Source organism: Jaculus jaculus, chromosome 5 (genome assembly GCF_020740685.1).
Source record: "Jaculus jaculus isolate mJacJac1 chromosome 5, mJacJac1.mat.Y.cur, whole genome shotgun sequence".
Taxonomy (NCBI): Eukaryota; Metazoa; Chordata; class Mammalia; order Rodentia; family Dipodidae; genus Jaculus; species Jaculus jaculus.
The window spans coordinates 752,768-775,654 of record NC_059106.1 but is presented as its reverse complement, the minus strand read 5'-3'; the positions used below and the strand labels follow the sequence as shown (position 1 = coordinate 775,654).

At 37.3% G+C, this 22,887-nt stretch overlaps 1 protein-coding gene across 6 annotated transcripts in view; it reads left to right on the top strand.

Annotated features, from left to right (window-relative positions):
* Thsd7b (thrombospondin type 1 domain containing 7B) overlaps positions 1–22,887 on the top strand; it is a 797,324-nt gene that overhangs the window by 168,720 nt on the left and 605,717 nt on the right. The window lies entirely within an intron of this gene.

Here is a 22,887-nt window from a genome sequence, read left to right as displayed (position 1 = left end):
GTTCTTACTAATGACAAAAATTCAAGTTCACTCTCAACACTGATATGTGAAAATGTTGGCATTTATAGTTTTCCCCATTGGCTTTTTGTGTTTAAAGTTTCTTTTTATTTTCTTTCTTTACTTGACTTTATGCTGTTATGAAGATTCCTTCATAAACGCTACAAATGTTTGTTTATTTACTTGAGAGTGTGGAAGGGGGAGGGAGAGAATGGGCAGCCAGGGCCTCTAGTAACTGCAAAAAAAGTCCAGACACTTGCACCACCTTGTTCATCTGGAGATACAAATACAAACTTTAATAAACCCCTGAATCTATTGGAGAACATCCATTCCAATCATCACAATCACCATTTATGGAATTTCTACAATAAATTACCCATGGTGATCATTTGGCTTGTTCCTGCCTTCTCTTTTCCATTGATCTGTTTATTTTCTCTTAGTAATACATTGTTCTAAGTTGTGTACCTATTAAAATACATTTTGACTTGTGGTAGTGTCAGTCCTTTCAATTTATTTTCCTATGTTATTTTGGCTATAGTGAATTATTGTGCCTCTCTATGTATATTTTAGAATTATTTTGTGGGCAGCCATAAAATAACCCACCAAAATGTTGCTTAAAATTGCATGTAGCATGTAATGTGTTGATTAATTTGAGAACTAATAAGTTGACAATATTGAGCCGTCCTCCATATATGCAAGACATTTATTTACTTAACCTTTGATTTCAGTTTTGTAGTTTTTTCTTTAGTTCTATTGATCTTATCAGAGATTCATATATTGGTTACAGATTCATACAATTGGTTATTTTTGATTTTTCACTTGATTGGATATCTTATTGAAAAATAAATAGGAAATTAGTAAAGCACATCTCTGTATGTCTGTGAGGGCTTTTCCAGAGAGGATTAATTAATACAGGACCTTCCCTGTTTGTGGGTGGCACTATCCTCTTGGCTGGGAACTCAAATGGAATAAATTACGAGAAATGAGCAAATCTGTAAGGGCTGGCAATTACTTCCCACTCTGCTTTCTGGTTGCCATGATATGAGCAGTTCTTCATGACCTCCCTGCCATGATGGACTGAATCATTTAAAACTAGGATCAAAATAAATCTTTGTTTAATTTCCTTCTTTTTTTTTTTTTTTCAAGGTAGGGTTTCCTAGAGCTGTGATTAAAGGCATGTGTCACCACGCCTGGCTTCTTTGTTTAATTTCTTATGTCAGAAACTTTGTTATAGAAACAGAAAAAAAACTAACACTCTATCATGCACTCTAAACAGGGGGTATAACTCAACCATGGTTTTTGTATACATTTTGTATATTTGTTATTTGACTTATACTTTTGGTTCTGATATAAATAATATTTTAATTTTTTCTCTTTTGAGACAATGGCTCACTATACAGTTTAGGCTGGCCTGGGGTTCACTATGTAACTTAGTCTGAGTATAAACTTATTATTCTCTTGCCTCTGCCTCTTGAGGGCTATGGTTTCAGGTGTGTGCCATTGCATACCGTTTTGTTTTAATTTCAAGTTCCCACTATATGTCAATGATTTTTAAGAAAGCCATTGTCATGAGCTTAAGAAGCTTGTGACCTGTATCAATGACAGGAATTTCGTGGCTGATCCTTTTGTTATATCTATATCTATAGCCTTTCCTCTGCAGAAATGACAAGACACTTGTGTTTCTTCTTTTCCAATATAAATGTTTTGTTTCATTTCCTTCTTTGCAGAGTTAGTTTGGACTTGCAGTACATAACAGGCACAGTAAGAGGGGTCAATCACGCACTATATGCTCTGAAGTATTTTGCTAATTATAGGGTTGAGTAGATGTTCTCTAAGAACTCCAAGTACCCTTATATTCCAAGCTTTCCAGGAGACTTTATTTGTTGTAATTATGAGTAGTTGATGAAAAACTATCAAATATGTACTAATTGAGATCATATGATTTTGCCTACTTGTTGATATGTTTTATGACATTCATTGATTATTAAATAGTGAAACAGTCTGTTTTCCCAGAAGTGAGTCATAATGAGTTGAAGTGCATAAACTTATGTATATAAGACTGAATTTGGTTTGCTAGTATTTGTTGAATTTTTTTTGCCTTGTTGTTCATGAGATATGCTAGTTTTAAGTTGCTTTACTTGTGTGTCTTTTTCAGGTTGTGGGATGAGAACAATGTTGGTCACATAGAATAAGTAGAGATGTAATACCTATGCTTCTATTTTCTTTTTTTATTTTTTTAAATTAGTTTTGTACTCAGTGAATACATTCAAGTTGGTACCATTGTTAGGCTCACCCATATCCTACCCCCTACCCTAACCCCTACTTCTTGAGGTATATGGGTCATAAATTGTGGAGTTTTCCCACAGTTATGGGTAGGTGAAGTGTCTCTGTGTATCATGACCCAACATATGGCTCTAACATTCTTGGAGACCTCGCTTCCACAAAATTTCCCTGAGCCATATTGGGTTCATTTTTGGTCTGCTTCAGTGATGAGGTGTTGGGGACCTCTGTGTTTCTAGATGTCGGATTTGGTAGGAATTGATTGTTCTCTGTGTTTATCTCCTTCACTCTTGCGCTGGTATCCGGTTCACCAAGAAAACAGCACCCTTGCTTGTTTCACCAATTATTCTTAGTTTCATCTGGGGCTCTTTTGAGGTATGGTGGTTCTCTCCTTAGGATCTGCATCTATCTGACAAAGAGAAGCAGATTCTCCAACAGAGAGTAAAGTTAGCACCAGACAAATGGAATAACCCTTATATTTTATAGATAATTTAATAGGTGTAGGCCCTCTTATAGCCCACGATTGTTGGTAGCTTGATAATGGAGAGTGGGCTCATGTTTGGATATGGTTCTGACTTGTTTTCCATCTCTAACTATGGGTTCCATTCCACTGAGGGGATCAGTTAGCCAAATCAAGAGCAGTTGGTTTCTCACCTTGGCTGTAAGTTACTACTGCACCTGTGTGAACATCATGACAGGTTATTTGCTGCTAAGTAGGTTAGACCATGAGTTGCTTGGACAGATATTGGTCATTTTCCTCCAGTTGCCCACCTTCTGACACTATACATGCTGACTATCTTAGGATTGATGCTCATTCAGCTTCCAGCTATGTAATTCCATTCTACATGTCAACTGCATATGGTGTCTTCAACAGTAGGGTCTTACCACTAACTTCGGTGGGTCATCAAGTACTCTGACAAAAATCGGTCTTTCTTTTAGGAAACCTTGTTGGTCTCTCTGATCAAAAGCTCATTGTGGATGATAGCCACATGCTAGTAGTGGGAGTTACTGGTCAGTGCTCACTAAGAGAAGGAAGAAAAAGATAACTAATATAAAAAAGTTAGAGAGAAAAGAGAGAGAGAGAGAAGCTGTAGAAGATTAAGGTCAGTTTTCACCATACCCTCTCAAGTGCCTTGTGACTCAGGTGTTCCCTCTAAGGGCCGGGTGAAGGGTCAACCATTTGGTCTACCTTTTAGGATGTAGAATTTTATGGTACCATGGCCATTTGGGTCTAGATTTGTGTCTCCCACCCCATGCCTCCACACCCTCCCCAACCACCCTATTGTCTAGTCCTCAGTATGCTTGCTGGGTATGTCATCATCTTGGGTAGATTCAGGTTAGGTGCTGTAGATGAGTGAGACTATGCGGTGATCATCTTTCTGTGATTGGGTAAGTTCACTGAGAATGATCTGTTCCAGGTTCAACCATTTTACCTCAAATTTCATTTTGTCATTTCTTCTTACTGTTGTGTAGAATTGCAATGTGTAGATATACCACATCTTAGTTATCCATTCTTCTACTGATGAACATCTGGGTGGATTTCAGCTCTTAGCTATTAAGAATTGAGCTGCTATAAACATGGTTGAGCAAATCTCTCTGGACTGAGGTTTAAAAGTTTTATGGTACATGTTCAGTAAGGAAATAACTGGGTCTGTTGGTAACTCTATAGTCAGCTTTTTGAGGAGTCTCCATATTGCTTTCCAAAGTGGTTGTACCATCTTACAGTCCCACCAACAGTGGATGAGGGTTCCTAATTCTCCACATCCTCACCAGCATTTATTTTCATTTGATTTCTTGATGTTTGGTATCCTTACTGGGAAAAAGTAGAATCTTATAGTTGTTTTAATTTGCATTTCTCTGATGATTAGGGCTGATGAACATTTTATTAAGTGTGTGTTTGCCATTTGTATTCCTTCCTCTGTGAACTGCCTGTCCAGCTCTTTGCTCCATTTTGTGAATGGGTTGTTTGACTTTTTTTTTTTTTTTTTTTTTTTTTTTTGAGGTAGGGTCTCACTCTCGCTCAGGCTGACCTGGAATTCACTATGTAGTCTCAGGGTGGCCTCAAACTCACGGTGATCCTCCTACCTCTGCCTCCCAGTGTTTGACTTCTTATTGTTTAGGATTTTGAGTTCTTTGTAGATTCTAGAGTTTAGGCCTCTGTCAATTGGATAATCAGCAAATATTTTCTCCCATTCTGTGGGAAATCTACTGGCTTTGCTTATTGTATGCTTGTCTATAAAGAAACTCTTCAGCTTCATGAGATCACGAGTGGTTGAACGATTGTTTAAGATTGTGAGCTAGTGGGGTTTTGATCAGGAAGTTTATTCCATTCCTATGTCATGGAATGTTCTTCCTATATTTTCTTCCAGTAGTAGCTGAGTTTCTGGTCTTACATCGAGGTCTTTGATCCATTTGGACTTAAGTGTTGTGCATGGTGAGATGTGTGGATCAAGTTTCAATTTCCTGCATATGTTTATCCACTATGTCCAGCACCATTTGTTGAAGATGCTGTCTTTTTTCAAGCCTATATTGTTAGGGCCTTTGTCAAATATCAAATAGCTGTAGTTGCTTGTCCCAAAGTCCAGGTCCTCAATTCTATTCCAATGGTCTATACTCCTGTTTTTATGCCAGTGCCATGCTGTTTTTATTATTATGGCTTTGTAATGTAGCTTTGGATCAGGTATGGTGATGCCTCCAGAGGTATTTCTTTTGCTGAGGATGTGCTTGGATATCCAAGGCCTTATGCCTTTCCATATGAAATTTGAGATCATTTTTTTTTATCTCTGTGTAGAACAATGTTTGGATTTAATTGGAATTTCATTAACTCTGTATACTACCTTTGGTAGGATTTCCATCTTCACAATGTTAATTCTGCCAATCCAGGAGCATGGGAGGTCTTTCCATTTTCTCAAATTCTCCTCAATTCCTTGTTTGTGTGTTTTTATGTTTTCATTGTATAGATCTTTCAGTTCCTTGGTTTTCATTATTCCAAGGTATTTTAATTGTTTTTGTTGCTATTGAAAATGGGACCATGTCTTATTTCTTTCTCTGTACGTTTGCCATTTTCATATAGAAAGGCTACTGATTTTTGTGCATTGATTTTGTATCCTGCTACTTTGCTATAGGAGTTAATCACCTTCCAGAGTTTTAGGATGGAGTCTCTCAGGTCTCTTATGTATACAATCATGTCATCAGTGAATAGAGCTACCTTAATGTTTTCCTTTACAAATTGTAACCCTTTATTTCTTTCTCCTGTCTTATTGCTTGAGCTAGGACCATTAGTACTATATTGAAGAGCAGAAGTGAGAGTGGACAACCCTACTTGTTCCTGATCTCAATGGGAATTTCTTCAGTCTCTCTCTATTAAGTATTATTTGGGCAGTAGGAGCTTTATATATTGCCTTTATTATGTTAACATATGAACCAACCATGCCAATTCTCTCCAACGTTTTGATCATGAAGTGACGTATTTTGTCAAAAGACTTTTTTTGTTTAACCTTGTTTATGTGGTGTATTACATTGACAGATTTCCATATGTTGAACCACCCCTGCATTCCTGGGATGAATTCCACCTCATCAAGGTGGATAATGCTTTTGATATGTTGTTGGAATCAGCTTGCAAGGATTTTGTTCAGGATGTTTGCATCTAAGTTCATCAGGGAAATAGGCCGGTAGTTTTCTTGTGGCATGTCTGCCTGGTTTTGGAATTAGGGTGATACTATCTTCATAAGGGTCTGGAATGAAACACTGCAAATTCTAAGAACCTATAGCTTCCAACCAAAACTACTCTACCCAGCAAAAGTACTCCTCCTAATAGATGGTGAAAGAAAAACTTTCCATGACAAAACTTAGCCTTACAATTATATGAACACAAAACAATCCTACTGAGTGGATTTCAGGAAATTAACCACACAGAAGAATCAAATAATTAAACTCTAATGGCTACAAGAAGCAGATCACAGTAACCAAACTCAGAGAAGGCACAAGAAACTTCAAAGTCCATGAAAACACCAAACCACATATACTACACAATATGGCAGGTATCAAATCAAACCTCACAGTCATTGCACTAAGTATTAATGGTCTTAATTCATCCATCAAGAGACACAAGCTAACAGGATGGATCAGAAAATTAGACCCCTCAATCTGTTGTCTTCAAGACACCCATCTCACCAGTCAAGACAGACACCTCCTCAGGGTGAAAGGGTGGAAAACAATATTCCACGTAAATGGGAATAAGAAACAAGTAGGTGGAGCAATATGCTTCTATTTTCTGATAGAGATTGTTGATAATTAGCATAATTTTCCTTGGATAATCCTGGTTAAAAATTCACCATATTACCATTTATCTTGTTGTTTTTTCTTTTGGAAAATTATTAGTTATTGATTTCATTTGTTTATAGATCCAGACACATTTCTGATTACTATTTTCTTATTCTGTGAATTTGGGTAGATTAAGGCTTTCAAAGAGTTGGTCCCTTTTGTATAAAATAATGGGCACATACTTGGTCATAATATTCTTTATTGTCCCATTAATAGCTATAGAATTACTTCTGCTATAAAAATTTCATGTGTTGTCATTAATATAGCTGTGGTTTTATCAATTTTCTCCACATTTTCAATATTTAACTTTTGCTCTTATTGTTTTGTTCTGTGGTTATTTTTTATTTCCAAGTTATTTTAGTTTGCTGAATTATTGAATATTTTATTATTTATAAGTTGTTAAAAATAGTAAAATTAAAATTCAAATAACAAATTAAACAGTTTTTATGAGTACAATGAAATATTTCACAAATTTTATAAATAATGTGATACTTGTATTTGAACTACATATCATTTTCTTAGATATAATTTCTCAACTTTTACTAATTTTAGATCTTTTACTCTAGTATACCCATATTTTCATTTTCATTTAGGTTAAAAGATGTTTTGCTTTCTCTTATCAGGCTTATGATTACCATCTTTTCTCAGAAGTGCCCTCCATGATTAAGCCTTCCCAGTTTGCCTTTGTTTTTCTTTTCTTTTTAGTTTTCTATTCTGCAAGTACAGGCAGTTTGGTACCATTATTAGGCTCATCCGTGACCTACCCCTTCCCCATTGGCCCTTCCTTGTTGAGGTATATGGGTCGTGCATTGTGGAGTTAGCCCACAGTTATTGGTAAGATAAATGTCTTTGTATATCATGACCCAACATGTGGCTCTGACATTCTTTCTGCCCCCTCTTCTGCAAAATTTCCCTGAGCCATGTTGGGTTCATTTGTGGTCTGCTTCAGTGATGAGGTGTTGGGACCTCTGGGGCTCTGGCTTTCTGATTTGGTAGGAGTTGATTTTTCTCTGTGTTGATCTCCTTCTCCCTTGTGCTGGTATCCAGTTCATCAGGAAAACAGCACCCTTTCTTGTTTTGCCAATTTTCCTTAGTTTCAGCGAGGGCCCTTTTGAGTTATGATGGGGTGGCTCTCTCCTTACGATCTGTGTCTATCTGAAAAAGAGAAGCAGATTCTCCAATGGAGAGTAAGTTAGCACCAGGACAAATGAGATAGCCCTTACTTTTTTTTTTTATAGAGAGTTTAATAGGTGTAGGCCCTCTTAGCCCATGATTGATGGTAGCTTGATATTAGAGAGTGGTCTTATGTTTGGATATGGTTCTGACTTATTTCCCAGCTTCAGCTATGGGTCTGGTACCACTGAGGGGATCAGTTAGCCAATCAAGAGCAGTTGGTTCCCCATCATGGCTTTGTGTCACTATTGCACTTGTGTGGGCATCACACCAAGTTATTTGCTGCTACGTAGGTTAGGCCATGAGTTGCTTAGACAGATACTGGTCATTTCCCCCAGTCGCCCATGTGGCACCTTCTGGCACTGGATGCACTGACTGGGAACTGACTCTCTCCTGGCTTCCAGCCATGCTGTTCCATTTTTCGTGTCAGCTGCATATGGTGTCTTTAGCAATAGGGTCTTACCACTAACCTTTGTTGGTTCATCAAGTACTCTGACAGAAATCTGTCATTCTTTTAGAACACCTTGTAGGTTTCTCTGATCAAAAGCTCATTGTGGGTGATAGCCCCATGCTGGGACTGGGAGTTACAGGTCAGTGTCCCCTAAGAAAATGAGGTAAAAAGGTAAGTAATATATAGGAGTTAGAGGGAAGAGAGAGAGAGAGGGAGAGGGAGAGGGAGTGAAGGAAGATGTAGAGGCTTTAGGTTAGACTTGATCCTACCCTCTCCAGTGTCTTGTGGTTCGGGTGTTTCCTGTAAGGGCCTGGTGAATGTTCAGCCCTTTGGTCTGCCTTTTAGGAAGTAGAATTTTATGGTACCATTGCTGTTTGGGTCTAGATTAGTGTTTCCCACCCCTTTGATTCTCTCCCCTCCCCCCAATCCCTCCTAGTGTCTAGTCCATGCGGGGTGTGTAAGGTATCTTGGGTATATTCAGGTTAGGTGCTGTAGATGCATGAGACTATGTGGCGATTTTTTTTTTTTTTCTGTTATTGGGTAAGTTCACTGAGAATGATCTGTTCCAAGTTCACTCGTTTTTCCTCAAATTTCTTTGTGTCATTTTTTTCTTACTGCTGTATAGAATTTCATTGTGTAGATATACCACATCTTAGTTATCCATTCTTCTAGTGATAGACATCTGGGTTAGCCTTTGTTTTTATTTCTAGTTTAACTTCAGTATTTTGGGGGGAGCAAATGTTGTATGATAGCTACTTTAGATTTATTCACTATGGCTTATCTTTGTGAGTACATACTGTGCTCTGGAGAATAAAGTGTATTCTGCTGTTTTTGGATGACATGTTCCATAAATGTGCACTAAATCCATTTGATTGGCAGTGATGTTCAATTGTGTTATTGTTGATTATTTTTAGAATGAAGGATTTATACTTTACAGTTATAGGACTGTTGTTAATTCTCCAATTATAGTAGTCAGTCTTTTTATCTTGTTTTATATATCAGATTTTACTTCCTGTTTTTTACATGCCTTTGTACAATGTATGGGTGTTAACAGTTTCAATGTCTTTGAGATTCAGCATTTTTATTATTATATAATATCACTACTCATTACTGATATTTTCTTTGCTATAAATTCTCTGTTATCTAGAGATAACAGTCCCACAGATTAGTGTTTTTTTTAGCATAGCCTGTCATTATTTTTCCCTTTAGTTTTCAACATCTGTGGCTTTATATTGACAGCAACAGTTTTGCAAACATCATGTAGTTGGTTTTCCTATTTATGACTCAGGAACTCTTTGTTAATTGATGTGCATGATAGATGTTGAAAGTGTTTATAAAAATGCATGCCATATTCAGTAGTATGTTTTCTGTTTGTTGTAATTGTTATTTGCATAATAGTGCATTTACCTTAATTTGGCATATATACCCTTTAAGCCTTTTTACAAGTATGCCCTGGTGTGTAATATAACAATATTTCCAGACCATCCAATCCGTTCCTTGTAATATTCCATCACTTAGCATCATTGAATACATTTTTATTGTTTGAATGAATTGTTCATTATATCAACTGAGAATAAGAAATATAAAGAATTTGACTTTACTTTCTTTTATTCTTCTCCAAGTTATTGTTTATTTTATAGTTCCCTTTTTCAAACATTTAAAAATATTATTTATTTATTTGAGAGAGATAAAGAGAAACAGACAGACAGATAGAATGAGAGAATGGGTATGCCAGGACCTCTAGCCACTGCAAATGAACTCCAGACGTATGCACCACTTTGTGCATCTGGCCTTACATGGATACTAGGGGATTGAACCCCAGTGCTCACGCTTTTCAGACAAGCTCTTTATCTGCTGAGCCATCTCTCCAGCCCTCATATTTTTTATTGAGAACTTTAATACATGAGCATACTTTAACCTGGTTATGTCCTTGTCCCCTTACTCTCTTTTGTCCTACCTGCTTTCCACCCTATTCCACTGAGCATCCTCCTCTTTCCAGGTTATCTTTCCTCTCTTTTGATGTCTAATTCCTTTTGACTTCCTCAGTCTTTCATGTCAAAATTCTGATGGGCTTAGAATATTGCAGGGTCAGTCTTGTGGATGTATCAGTAACCACTGTGTGGTCATAAATGCACCAGTTGATAAATATTGGAAGGACAGAGCCCAAAAGTAAACTTATATACTTTGTGACTCTTATATTCCTTACAACCCCTCTTCCATGCTTCTTTTAACTTTACTTTGTAAATGTGCCAAATTTTCTCAATATTTCTCTTTTAGGGATTATTTCACTGGACATAGGATTTATGTTGGCAAAGACTTTGCTTGCAGAACTATGCTTATTTCTTGTTCACAGTTTCTGAGGAAGTCAATGTAATTCTTCTTTACAGGCTATGTGAAGTTTCATCCTAGGCTTCTTTAAGAATTTTTCTTTGTATTTGACTTTCATATGGTAAAATATAATGTCTTGAGGTGTAGGTATTTGAATATTTGAAACTGTGACTTGATATCTATTATTAATTTTGGCAAATTCCCAGACATTATGATTGAACATTTCTTCCATCCTTTACTCTCTATATTCTGGTATTCTCATATGTGAATTGCTGCATTTACAGTTATATCATAGTTCTTAGATATTCTGTTATTTTTCTCTGTGTTCCAGTTTTGGGTATTTCTGTCATGCCTAGCTGTGGTAGTTTGGATCAGATGTCTTCCATATACTCATGTGTTCTGAACCCAAGCTGGTAGCAATTTGGGAGGTGGAGTCTCGCTGTAAGGGGTTTGTTGTTGTGGGTGGGCAATAACGTTTATTAACCCCCAGTTATCCAGTGCTACTCATCTTACTCCCCTGCTGCTGTTATCCACCTGCTGTGGAAGAGACATGTTAGCCTCTGCTCATTCCATGCTGCCACCTGCCATTATGGAGCTTCCCCTAGAGACTATTAGCCAAAATAAAAACATCCTTCCCATCAGCTGCTTTTAGTCAGATGCTTTATTACAGCAGTGGGTCAGTAACCACGATGGAAAATTGTTACCAGTGGAGTGGGATTGTTGTTGCTAGATACCTGACTATGTGTCTTTTGGCCTTTTGGAACTGATTTGTAGAAGGGAAGTGGAAGGATTTGAAACCTTGGCCAAACAGATTATACCTGTGTCATGAGAAGTTGAGCATGTTGAAGTTAGAAAATGGACTGGTGTGAAAAGAAGGATATGCCACAGAAAGAAATGAAAGTTTTGAACTGGAGACAATATCCTTTCAGCTGCAATTGTTTGAGAGATTACCACCATTGATATTTGGGCTACCTGTTTTGTGTTGGTATATCAGAAAGGATGTGCATTTAAGGAGCCTTAATGCTGAAGGAGTAGCCTGTTCTTCATAGCTGGCTTTACATTTCTTCCTCTCCCAAATTGTTTTTTAGCTCCTACTGGTCTTATATTTTTGTATTCAAACTTGCCTTTCTAGGAATATCAACTCTGTTCTTACTCAGAGAAGGTAGTTTATTGAAGCAAAACTTTTTCTAACTTTTAATTTATATTTTCTAATTTTCATTGCAATTGTGAATAGCTGTAACCCTTTTAATTTTGTTTAAATTCTTGTTTCAACATTAATAGGGGTCTTAATTCAACAGAAATCTCCATTTCTTTTTCTTGTGATGCTAGGGATGGGACTTTGCACATGCTGGCAGGTGCTTCTCAGAAGCCCCAGCCCAAGCCATACAAAAATCAGAAATGTCAGTCGGGCCTTTCTTATTAAGCTTTATTCATAGAATTTTTTTTGCTGGTTGTGTTGGTAAGAAAAGGAGTATGTCATTTCACCTTTGTTTTATTTTTTTCCTTTTCTTATCAGTACCTTATCTCTAAGAACTAGCTGGCCTTCTCTCTGTAAGTGTTTGTTCCTCAAAGAACAGACTCTCAGGACTGCTGTTCCCACTTGTGTCCCATTAAGGACAATCTTTCTATTTGTGTTTTTTTTTTAATTTTATTTTAATTTTTTTTCTTTTCACAATTTTTATTAACATTTTCCATGATTATAAAAAATATCCCATGGTAATACCCTCCCTCCCCCTCTATTTGTGTTTGAACTGCCACAATGTGACTGTGTTCTGTATTTTGAAGTTACTGGTGATTTTTCCTTTTAAGAAAACTTTGTCAGTAATTTATCTGAGTCTCTTAGTCCTTAGTAGCAGTCTTCATAGGAATTCTCAAAATTCTTCTCTGCTTTTCACACATAGGGTCTTTGTAGAGTCTTGTCAGTCTTTCCTTCTTACATGTGACTCAAAGGTGCATGTGTGTGTGAATGCACACACATGCATGCACACATTTATGCATTTTTGTTCTATTTACAGTAGTGGACAATGCAAGGATAATACATTTACTTCCTTTGCTTTTCATATTTTCAAGTAGAGGTGATAGGGATATTTCAGTCAGGTATATATTTTCAAGTAGAGGTGATAGGGATATTTCAGTCAGGTATCTACAATCATTTTCCAAGCTTGAAGCCATAATTTCTTTTTCTTTCAGATGCAATTTTAGGATGCTATAAACTCAAGTCTAATAAACATCAATCATACATTTTTTTCACTTTTTATTGACAACTTCCATAATTATAGACAAAAAGCAATGATAATTTCCTTCCCTCCTCCATTTAGCCCTTCACATATCAACTCTCCATCATATCCTCTCCCTCTCTCAATTAGTCTCTCTTTTATTTTGATTTCATCATATTTTTAACTATGCCAAAAATAAACAACAATATAGTGGTCAGCTAATAGGCAGAATTTTTAATTTTAGCCTTTTTATGTGTGTTCATTAGAAAAGCATTTCTTGGGCTAAAGAAAGAGATAGTTTAGCAGTTAAGGCATTTGCCTTCAAAGCCAGAGGATCTCAGTTCAATTCCCCAGGACCCACATAAGCCAGATAAGGTGACACATGCATCTGGAGTTAATTTGCAGTGGTTTGAGGCCCTGGTATGCACATTCTCTCTCTCTCTCTTCTTCCCCCCCCCCTCTCTCTTTCTCCCTCATTCTCTCAAATAAATAAATAATATTACTTCTTTATAACATAAGAAGTGTCTAAGACCTTCAGATAATTGCAGTTATTGCTTTAGTCTCTAAGCAATTACACTCATACCAGAAATGCATACTATATTCATCATTCTTAATGCTGTTAAAAATTTGGAGAAGATAAAATCTCATATTCTGAGACTTGCACTACATTTTTAATCTCTATTGAACAATCTTTCCTAGTGACAGGAAATGATCATAATACTAAACACATACCATTTTGATATAATACCACAGTCAAGGATATTCCCTCTCAAGAATTTAATAACTCAGCATGTATCTGTGTGGTTACATCTTTTATCTGCAGAGCAATCTCTGTGTTTCACATAAGCAACTTAACAGCATATATAAAACATAATTTCAGACAGTGATGTCAGCTGTACTGTGTGACTTTAGGTTTATTGTTAAAAAGTTAAATATTATATATATCAATATCTATCAATATATAATATATATTATATATAATTATATATATAATAGTATAGTTTGATTTTATTGAGAATAGGAAGGAAAATGCTGTATGTAAGTGGCAATATCACATTAGTTGTAAATACAACTCTGAAGGAAACATGGTTTTTGTCAGCAAGACATAAGTTTGGTTAATTTGGCCATGACAGGTAACCAAGAAAATGTGACTCACAGTCTTCTAATAAAATGTTTCAATAATCTTAAGTATTTCTCATGGCAAGTGAAAATAACTTATAATATTTCATAACTGTCTTCTACACATAGTTATAAAGCTTGGCTTACTGAAATGTCATTCTTTTCCAAATCTTACATGGCAGTATGTAACTATGCTCATTTTAGATCTAGGTTCTTCATTTTTAACTTTTTATTGATGACCTCTAAACATATATACCATGTACCCTGACCATAATGCATTGTCACCACACACTTACTGAATCCATCTACTGAATCCCTTCTCTCCAACTACTTCTTTTTTGATGCATTTTTGTCCTCATATTTATGCAGGTAGTAGCAGCTACTGTGAGGTCATAAATGCAGCCATCATTTTGTGTCTGGGAAGTGTTCTAAATTATCCATCCCCATCCTTTGGCTCTTATATTCTGTCTATTACCACTTCTGCAATGATCCATGAACCTTACAGGGTATGATAGAAATACCTAATTTAGTGCTAAACACTCAACTGTCACTTCTTAGAGCTTTGATAAGTTTTGAGTTTTCTCAGTAGTAACCGCAATCTGAAAGGAGCAGTTTATCTAGCTAAAAGTGAGAGCAGAAGTAACCTATGGGCATAAACATAGATATTTAGATTAAAAATTGGTAGAAATAATATATCAATTTTGCCAATAACAGTAGTAACTTATCATTAGGCATTATGACCTTCCCAACCTTAGGCCTTTGACTAGATTTGCTAAATAAATCATGAATTCTTTTATGTGAAATGGGCCTCAATCCAATCACAGAACATCTGTTTACCCCATAGCAGACATACTACACATATGGGCATATCTGGCCTGGCTGGCCAGTTGTGTGGCTTGCAGGGTCCAGGTTAAGGTTCTTAAAAGGTCAGTAACTCACATCAACATTGATGTATTATAACTTCTTTTCTCAAGTTTGCATCCTAGTTTTTTTTTTAATTTTTTATTTATTTATCTGAGAGTGACAGACACAGAGAGAAAGACAGATAGAGGGAGAGAGAGAGAATGGGCGCGCCAGGGCTTCTAGCCTCTGCAAACGAACTCCAGACGCATGCGCCCCCTTGTGCATCTGGCTAACGTGGGACCTGGGGAACCGAGCCTCGAACCGGGGTCCTTAGGCTTCACAGGCAAGTGCTTAACCACTTAGCCATCTCTCCAGCCCATCCTAGTTATTTTTAAATTTACTTATTAGTTTGCCTGGTAACAAGAAAATGATAGCATTTTGGTGTCCAAATCATTAAAAGAATAGTTCATGTCATATAGTATTTCCCAACTCTGTCCTTTCTCCTTTAAATATATCCCAGTTCTGGTTAATATATTCACTCACACTTTGTTTCATAGAGTTTATTTCATGATGTATTCTTATAAACATTCTTTCAGTTGTAATTTGTGAGCTCTAAAAGTGACTATTACCTGCTTTTATGTTGTAATTTGAGTAAGCCACTGCCATATGGACAGCTGTGTCTCTGCTAAGTAAATAGGATAACCATGCTCTTTTTTAAAAAAAAAAAATTGTTAATTTATTTATTTATTTGAGAGTGACAAACAGAGAGAGAGAGACAGTCAGATAGATAGAGAATGGGCATGCCAGGACCTCCAGCCACTGCGAACGAACTCCACACATGTGTGCCCCCTTGTGCATCTGGCTAAACATGGTCCTGGGGAGTCGAGCTTCGAACCACGGTCCTTAAGCTTCACAGGCAAGCGCTTAACCACTAAGCCATCTCTCCAGCCCGACCAGGTTCTTCAATGTCCCATGGTTTACTTGTTTCCAAAGTGTTTACTTAGAAGTAATTTTGTTTCTGTAAAAAATAAGTGCTTTTACTGATAAACTTATTTTGAATATATGAAGTTCTATAAACTGCTATTTAATTTAGAAACAGATAAACAGAAAAGCAAAACTTTCTGTCACATAGCTTTTCAGATATCCAATTAAATATGGTAAAATAAATACATTGTATAGTCTATATTCTGGAATCAAATTTAAATAGTAATAAAGGGATAAGAGGCATATTTTTTCAAGGAAAATTTTGGGAATGTGTGTAGCAGCTGAAAGTAAAAGTCACCAAATACTGAAACATGAAAAATTGATAGATGATTGATAATTTACTTAGCAGAGTGGAATACTGGAACGATCTCCTTCAGCTGGAGAATTAATGAACTGACTCAGTTTGTATAGCATAACTGAATTAGACTTGTTCCCTTGTGTTTATCACAGTTTGCTTCCCTACCTGTTCTCAAATGTATTCTGCTTTTCACTTGTGTTCTCTCACACTAATCCCTAATACAAAGGTTTGATTGAAATTTGACTCCAGTTCAATATGGAAAAGTGAGAGAGGAAAAAAAAAGGAATGCAGAATAAAAGGACATAATGCTGGGAGTAGAATAAAGTTTAAAATACTCATATCTTTAAAGATATGACACAGTATGAAATAACAGAATGATAATAGAATAATTATTAAAAGGAAATCACATGCTGAGAGATTGCTTAGTGGTTAAGGCACTTACCTGAGAAGCCTAAGGACCCATGTTCAACTCTCTAGATCCCATGTATGTCAGATTCACAAAGGTGAAACAAGTGCAAGGTCATACATGCCCACTAGGTAGCACAAACATCTGGAGTTTGAATGCAGGGTCTGAGGGCCTGGCATACCAATTCTGTCTCTCTGTGTGTGTTTCATTCTGTCTAAAACAATAACAATAAAACCCAATCATTAAAATAGGATTGCTGAAAAAGCTGGATATAAAGCTGAAAGATAATTTTGACAAGTCACTTGGAAAGAAAACAAATCCCAGAAATAGAACAAAGATATTTAAAATACTATAAGTTATATATATTACTGATACTAGTTTCAGAAAGAGAAGAGCTTAAAACTCTATAAATGAAAATAAATACTTGATTGGTGGTCTAAAATAATGATGAAACAAATCTAATATTTTTTTCTGGAAGAAAAATTATGAGAGCAAAGCTTTATGACTTTGGGATGAGGGAAAACCTTTAAGAATAACAAATACAAACTACGAGGAGAAAGATTTAACAAGAAATTTTGCAAAAATCTGTCTTATTGCTTGTGCTAGAAATTCTAGTACTATGTTGAATGGCTGGTGGGAGTGCATACTTGTATTCCCACTATGGAAATTAATATTAAGACTTCTGGAAAAGATAAAAGTCGAACTACCAACTGACCCAGCTATTCCTCTACTGGGATGTTACCCTAAAGGCTTCATCTTAACTGAAGAGATATTTGCTCAACTATGCATATAGCTGCTCAATTCACAATACTTAAGAATTGGGATCAGTCAGGCATGGCAGTGCACACCTTTAATTCCAGCACTCAGAGGCAGAGGTAGGGGGATCACTATGAGTTTGAGGCCACCCTGAGACTCCATAGTGAATTCCAGGTCAGCGTGGGCTAGAGTGAGACCCTACCTCAAAAAAAAAAAAAAAAAAAAAAGAAGAAGAAGAACTGGGATCAACAACCAAAATGGCCATCATTTGAGGACTAGATAATGAAGATTTGGTACATATACACTATGGAATTCTACTTAGCAGTAAGGAAAAATAATATAATGAAATTTGTAGTAAAATTAATGGACTTGGAACAGATCATACTAAGCACATTCACACAAGCACAGAAAGACAAATTCTTTTCTCCCTCATGTGTGATTCTTAACTGAGAACAGCTTGAGTTGCTGGCATACTTGACAGGCAACTTGAGGGACAGATTATAGGGATGTAAGGTTTTGGAGGGAGGAGAATAGAATGGTGGGGAGGAAATATACACAAAACTAAATCCAAAATGAAATAGTCCCATAGAAACTTTCTTCTTGGATAGCAGACTTAAAAGATACAACCCTCAATAGGAGCATGGGGTGGATAGTTTGGTAAGAATGGTTCTGGAAAGGGTAGGATGAAGCCTAACCTACAACAGTTGGCTCTGATATAACTCCAGTACCAGAAATCAGTTACAACCCATATTGAGCTGTTGATTAGAGAGACCTACAAGGTCCCCAAAACAAGATAGGCTTCTGTCCAAGAACTTATTATCTATCTGAGGTTAAAAGTAAGAAAGACCCTATATCTGAACACTCCACAGGTTGCCAACATAGAACATTGAGATATCTGTCTAGAATCTGGAAGGAAGACAGTTTCCACATTAACCCATAGAGTGCTGGGAAGTGTTACATGAGCTGCTGGGGGAAAATGGCCCACAACATTGTAAGCAAGGAGGAGACACTACTATACAATAGCAATCAGCCTGACAACACCTGTGCACTAGTGGCACCTGGGTTAGGTGGGTAATCAATGGCTCTCTAATTGGCTAAGAAATCCACAAAGTGGAAAAGAACCCATAGCTGGAACTGGGAACCAAGTCAGAATCCTATGGAGATCAAAGATTATGGACTCCAATGAGAAGCCCACTAGTCTTTGTCCAAAAGTGAGGCTGTACCCATCAAAATCTCTCTAAATTAAATTAACAATGCTTATCCCTTTAACCTATGCTGATCTCACTCTCCATTTGAGAATTTGTTCTTTCTCAGAAGACAGTGGGAACCAAGGACAACCAAAATCTATCAATAAGACAAGAATAGATAGCAGATTCCCTGTCACTGATGCAGAATTTTAGGGTTCAGTAGGGGTCTCCCATAATTTATGTACCCCAAGTTTTGGGCTCTGTCCTACCTTTAACAAAGAATTGATAAAGATGAACTCAAGAAGTATGAATTATGAATTATTACGTTTATTGAGGGGAAGATAACAAATGTTGGGTTTAGGAAACATGGTGCCTTATGGAAACACTGCGGTTATAAGATTTGCTTAAGAGAAGTTGAGTATTTTGGGGGGAAAAAAACTGGAGTAGAGCCATAAGCATGTGCACTCAAGATAAAATGAGACTTTTAAAGAAAAAAAATAGGATAAAAACATAATCATGTGGACTTAAGAGAAACTGAGGCTTTTAAAGAGAGATTAGAATAAAGCTGCAAACAAGAGGACTTGAGGGAAACTGGGGCTTTTAAAGAAAATTAGAATAAAGCTGCCGGCATATGGAAAGTAGAATCTAGGAGCTTATATCGAGAAACTGGGGAAGAACCTGCACATGGTAGATTCAGAAACTAGAGGAAAATCATGCATGTAATCAAAGAGAGAAGTTACCCCAAAGTATAAAGCAGAGTCAGGCAGAAAAGCCATTGAAACCAAGAAACTGTTTTCTACTCTTCCCTCTGACCCAGCAAGTTTGGGTGAGGGGGAAGCTGGACTCATGTGTATCCTTTTGACATGAGCAACGAGAGGTAGGCAGGGCAAGCAAAGAAGCAAAACAGCAGAGCAGCAGAGCAGAACAGAGAAAGCAGGGAAGAATCCATGACAGGAAGAAAAAAGGAGTCTTTACAGGCAAGGGGAAGACCTGTTTGACTGGTAGATTGGGGCAGGACCCTGGGATAGCCCATCCAGGGCTGTCTTCTGGGTAGCATGTTAAACTGGACAGCAGGGGTACTATAGATTAGCTTCAATCAGACATGAGTTCCGTTTTTGTGAGTGGCATGTGGGGTGCCATCTCATGGTTCTCTTTCAGCCTCACTCTCTAACTGAAACAGCCTAATAAAAGCTGGCTCTCCCTTATCCTTCTTCATTAGGAGATGAAACACCCCTCACACATCAGCTAAGGCCCAGTTGAAACCACAAAGGAATTAGCAAGTTGAGCAAGACTGCTGTACATGACAACCTGAGCAGGGTTTGCTCCAACACAAACTCCCCATCATGATGCTCCGTATTGTTCACGAACTGAACTGATGAGCCAAATAAACATTTATTCTTTTAAAAATAATTTTCTCCAGTAATTTGTCACACCAATGGAGAGATAACTGATCAGATGTGTTATTTTCTAGTTTTGAAGTACATAACTCTCTCCACTTCCCACCCATTTGCATCTGTAACACCTACACATTCTTTTTTATGTATTTTTTTATTAATTAGTTTTGTATTCAGTAAATACAGTCAGTTTAGTACCATTATTAGGCTCATCCATGACCTACCACCTCCCCATTGCCCCTCCTTGTTGAGGTATATGGGTCATTCATTGTGGAGTTAGCCCACAGTTATGGGTAGGAGAAATGTCTCTGTATATCATGACCCAACATGTGGCTCTGACATTCTTTCCACCCCTTCTTCCGCAAAATTTCCCTGAGCCATGTTGGGTTCATTTGTGGTCTGCTTCAGTGATGAAGTGTTGGGGGCCTCTGGGGCTCTGGTTCTTTGATTTGGTAGGAGTTGATTTTTCTCTGTGTCGATCTCCTTCCCCCTTGTGCTGGTATCTGGTTCATCAGGAAAACAGCACCCTTTCTTGTTTTGCCAATTTTTCTTAGTTTCAGCCAGGGCCCTTTTGAGTTATGATGGGGTGGCTCTCTCCTTAGGATATACATCTATCTGAAAAAGAGAAGCAGATTCTCCAATGGAGAGTAAGTTAGCACCAGGACAAATGAGATAGCCCTTACTTTTTTTAATAGAGAGTTTAATAGGTGTAGGCCCTCTTGTAGCCCACGATTGATGGTAGCTTGATAATGGAGAGTAGGCTTATGTTTGGGTATGGTTCTGACTTGTTTCCCAGCTCCAGCTATGGGTCCCATACCACTGAGGGGATCAGTTAGCCAAATCAAGAGCAGTTGGTTCCCCACCATGGCTGTGTGCCACTATTGCATTTGTGTAGGAATCACAGCAGGTTATTTGCTGCTAAGTAGGTTAGACCATGAGTTGCTTGGACAGATATTGGTCATTTTCCCCCAGTTGTCCACGTAGCACCTTCTGGCACTAGACGCACTGACTGTCTGGGGACTGACTCTCTTCCAACTTCTAGCCATGCCATTCCATTTTATATGTCAACCACATAAGGTGTCTTCAGCAGTAGGATCTTACCACTAACCTTTGGTGGATCATCAAGTACTCTGACAGAAATCTGCCATTCTTTTAGGAAACCTTGTAGGTCTCTCTGATCAAATCCTTGAAACCACAGGCCAGAGAGATTTGCTCAACCATGCTTGTAGTGGCTCAATTTGTAATAGCTAAAAGCTGGAATCAACCCAGATGTCAATCGCTAGAAGAATGGATAATTAAGATGTGGTATATCTACACAATGGAATTCTATACAGCAGTAAGAAAAAAATGACACAATGAAGTTTGCGGAAAAATGGTTGAACCTGGAGCAGATCATTCTCAGTGAACTTACCCAATCACAGAAAAAACAGTCACCACATAGTCTCACTCATCTATAGCACCTAACCCGAATCTCCCAAGATACCTTACATACCCAGCAAGCATTTTGTGGACTAGACACTAGGATGGATGGGAAGGGAGGAGAGGGCATAGAAGTGTTGGGAAACACAAATCTAGACCCAAATTGCAATGGTACCATAAAATTCTACTTCCTAAAAGGAAGACCAAATGGCTGAACCTTCACCAGGCCCTTACAGGGAACACCTGAACCACAAGACACCGGAGAGGGTATGATGAAGACTAACTTCAATCTTCTACATCTTCCCTTCCTCCCTCTCCATCTCTCTCTCTGTTCTCTCTAACTCTTGATTTTATAGTTACAGTAGAGCTTAGCTAAGAAGCTTAGAAAGTTGTAGACACAAACTGCATTTAACTTTCTAATGCCTCCTGCATAACCTGAATTAAGGATATGTTTTATCTTAAATAAGTGACTAACCAAATAAATTAATTTACAGCAGTAAATAGTCCAGCAATTAATAGAATAATGAATCTATAACACATATGAAACAGTGATGTAAATTGTATATGTTTTAGATGGACAAGAGTTATTTAGTGATCTCAAGACAATAGGTATACTTTAAGCATTTTTGACTGTAATTCTGCTTAACACTAACTTGATTTTGGGAGGCATAGACTCATATAAGGTCATGTTTACTCCTTCTGTATCCTACTTTAGACATTAACAGTTCAAATATAGGCAAATGAAATACATGTTTGGGGGAGTATTTAATGACTGAGGCCTTTTTTGTTTTGCAGAAGGAAACAGATTGTTGAAACTATATCCATGTCTGAGTCCTCGTTAAGACAAATAGAGTAGTTTCTCATCCACTTCAATCTGCAATGGCTTATAAAGAAGAAACATGCTTTGGTTGCTTTAAGCCACTGAGATTAGGGAGTTATTTGTTACGACAGGAAATCATAATCTTTTCTGACATACATAATTAGCATTGCTATAAAATTTGCATTCTATTATAATCATATTTATTTACATTAATGAGCTTCAACTATTTTTCTCATAATGGATAATACTAGAAGATAGTTGAATGAATCTGCCTTTTGATCTATTTATCTATATTTGTTTGCTTTCATCATTTGTGAACAAATGCAATTTAATGTCTGTCTCAAGATGTGTGTACTATAATAAAATGAGGGTCTATTTCATTTTAAAACGTATTTATTTTTATGCCTTTTTTATTTTTTTATTAAATGGATTTGTATTCAGCAAATACAGTCAGTTTGGTATCATTATTAGGCTCATCCATGACCTACCACCTCCCATTGTCCCCTCCTTGTTGAGGTATATGGGTCATTCATTGTGGAGTTAGCCCACAGTTATGGGTAGGAGAAATGTCTCTGCATATCATGATCCAACATGTGGCTCTGACATTCTTTCCACCCCCTCTTCCACAAAATTTCCCTGAGCCATGTTGGGTTCATTTGTGTTCTGCTTCAGTGATGAGGTGTTGGGGGCCTCTGAGGCTCTGGCTCTCTGATTTGGTAGGAGTTGATTTTTCTCTGTGTTGATCTCCTTTGCCCTTGTGTTGGTACCTGGTTCACCAGGAAAACAGCACCCTTTCTTGTTTTGCCAATTTTTCTTAGTTTCAGCTGGGGCCTTTTCGTGGTATGATGGGGTGGCTCTCTCCGTAGGATCTACATCTATCTGAAAAAGAGAAG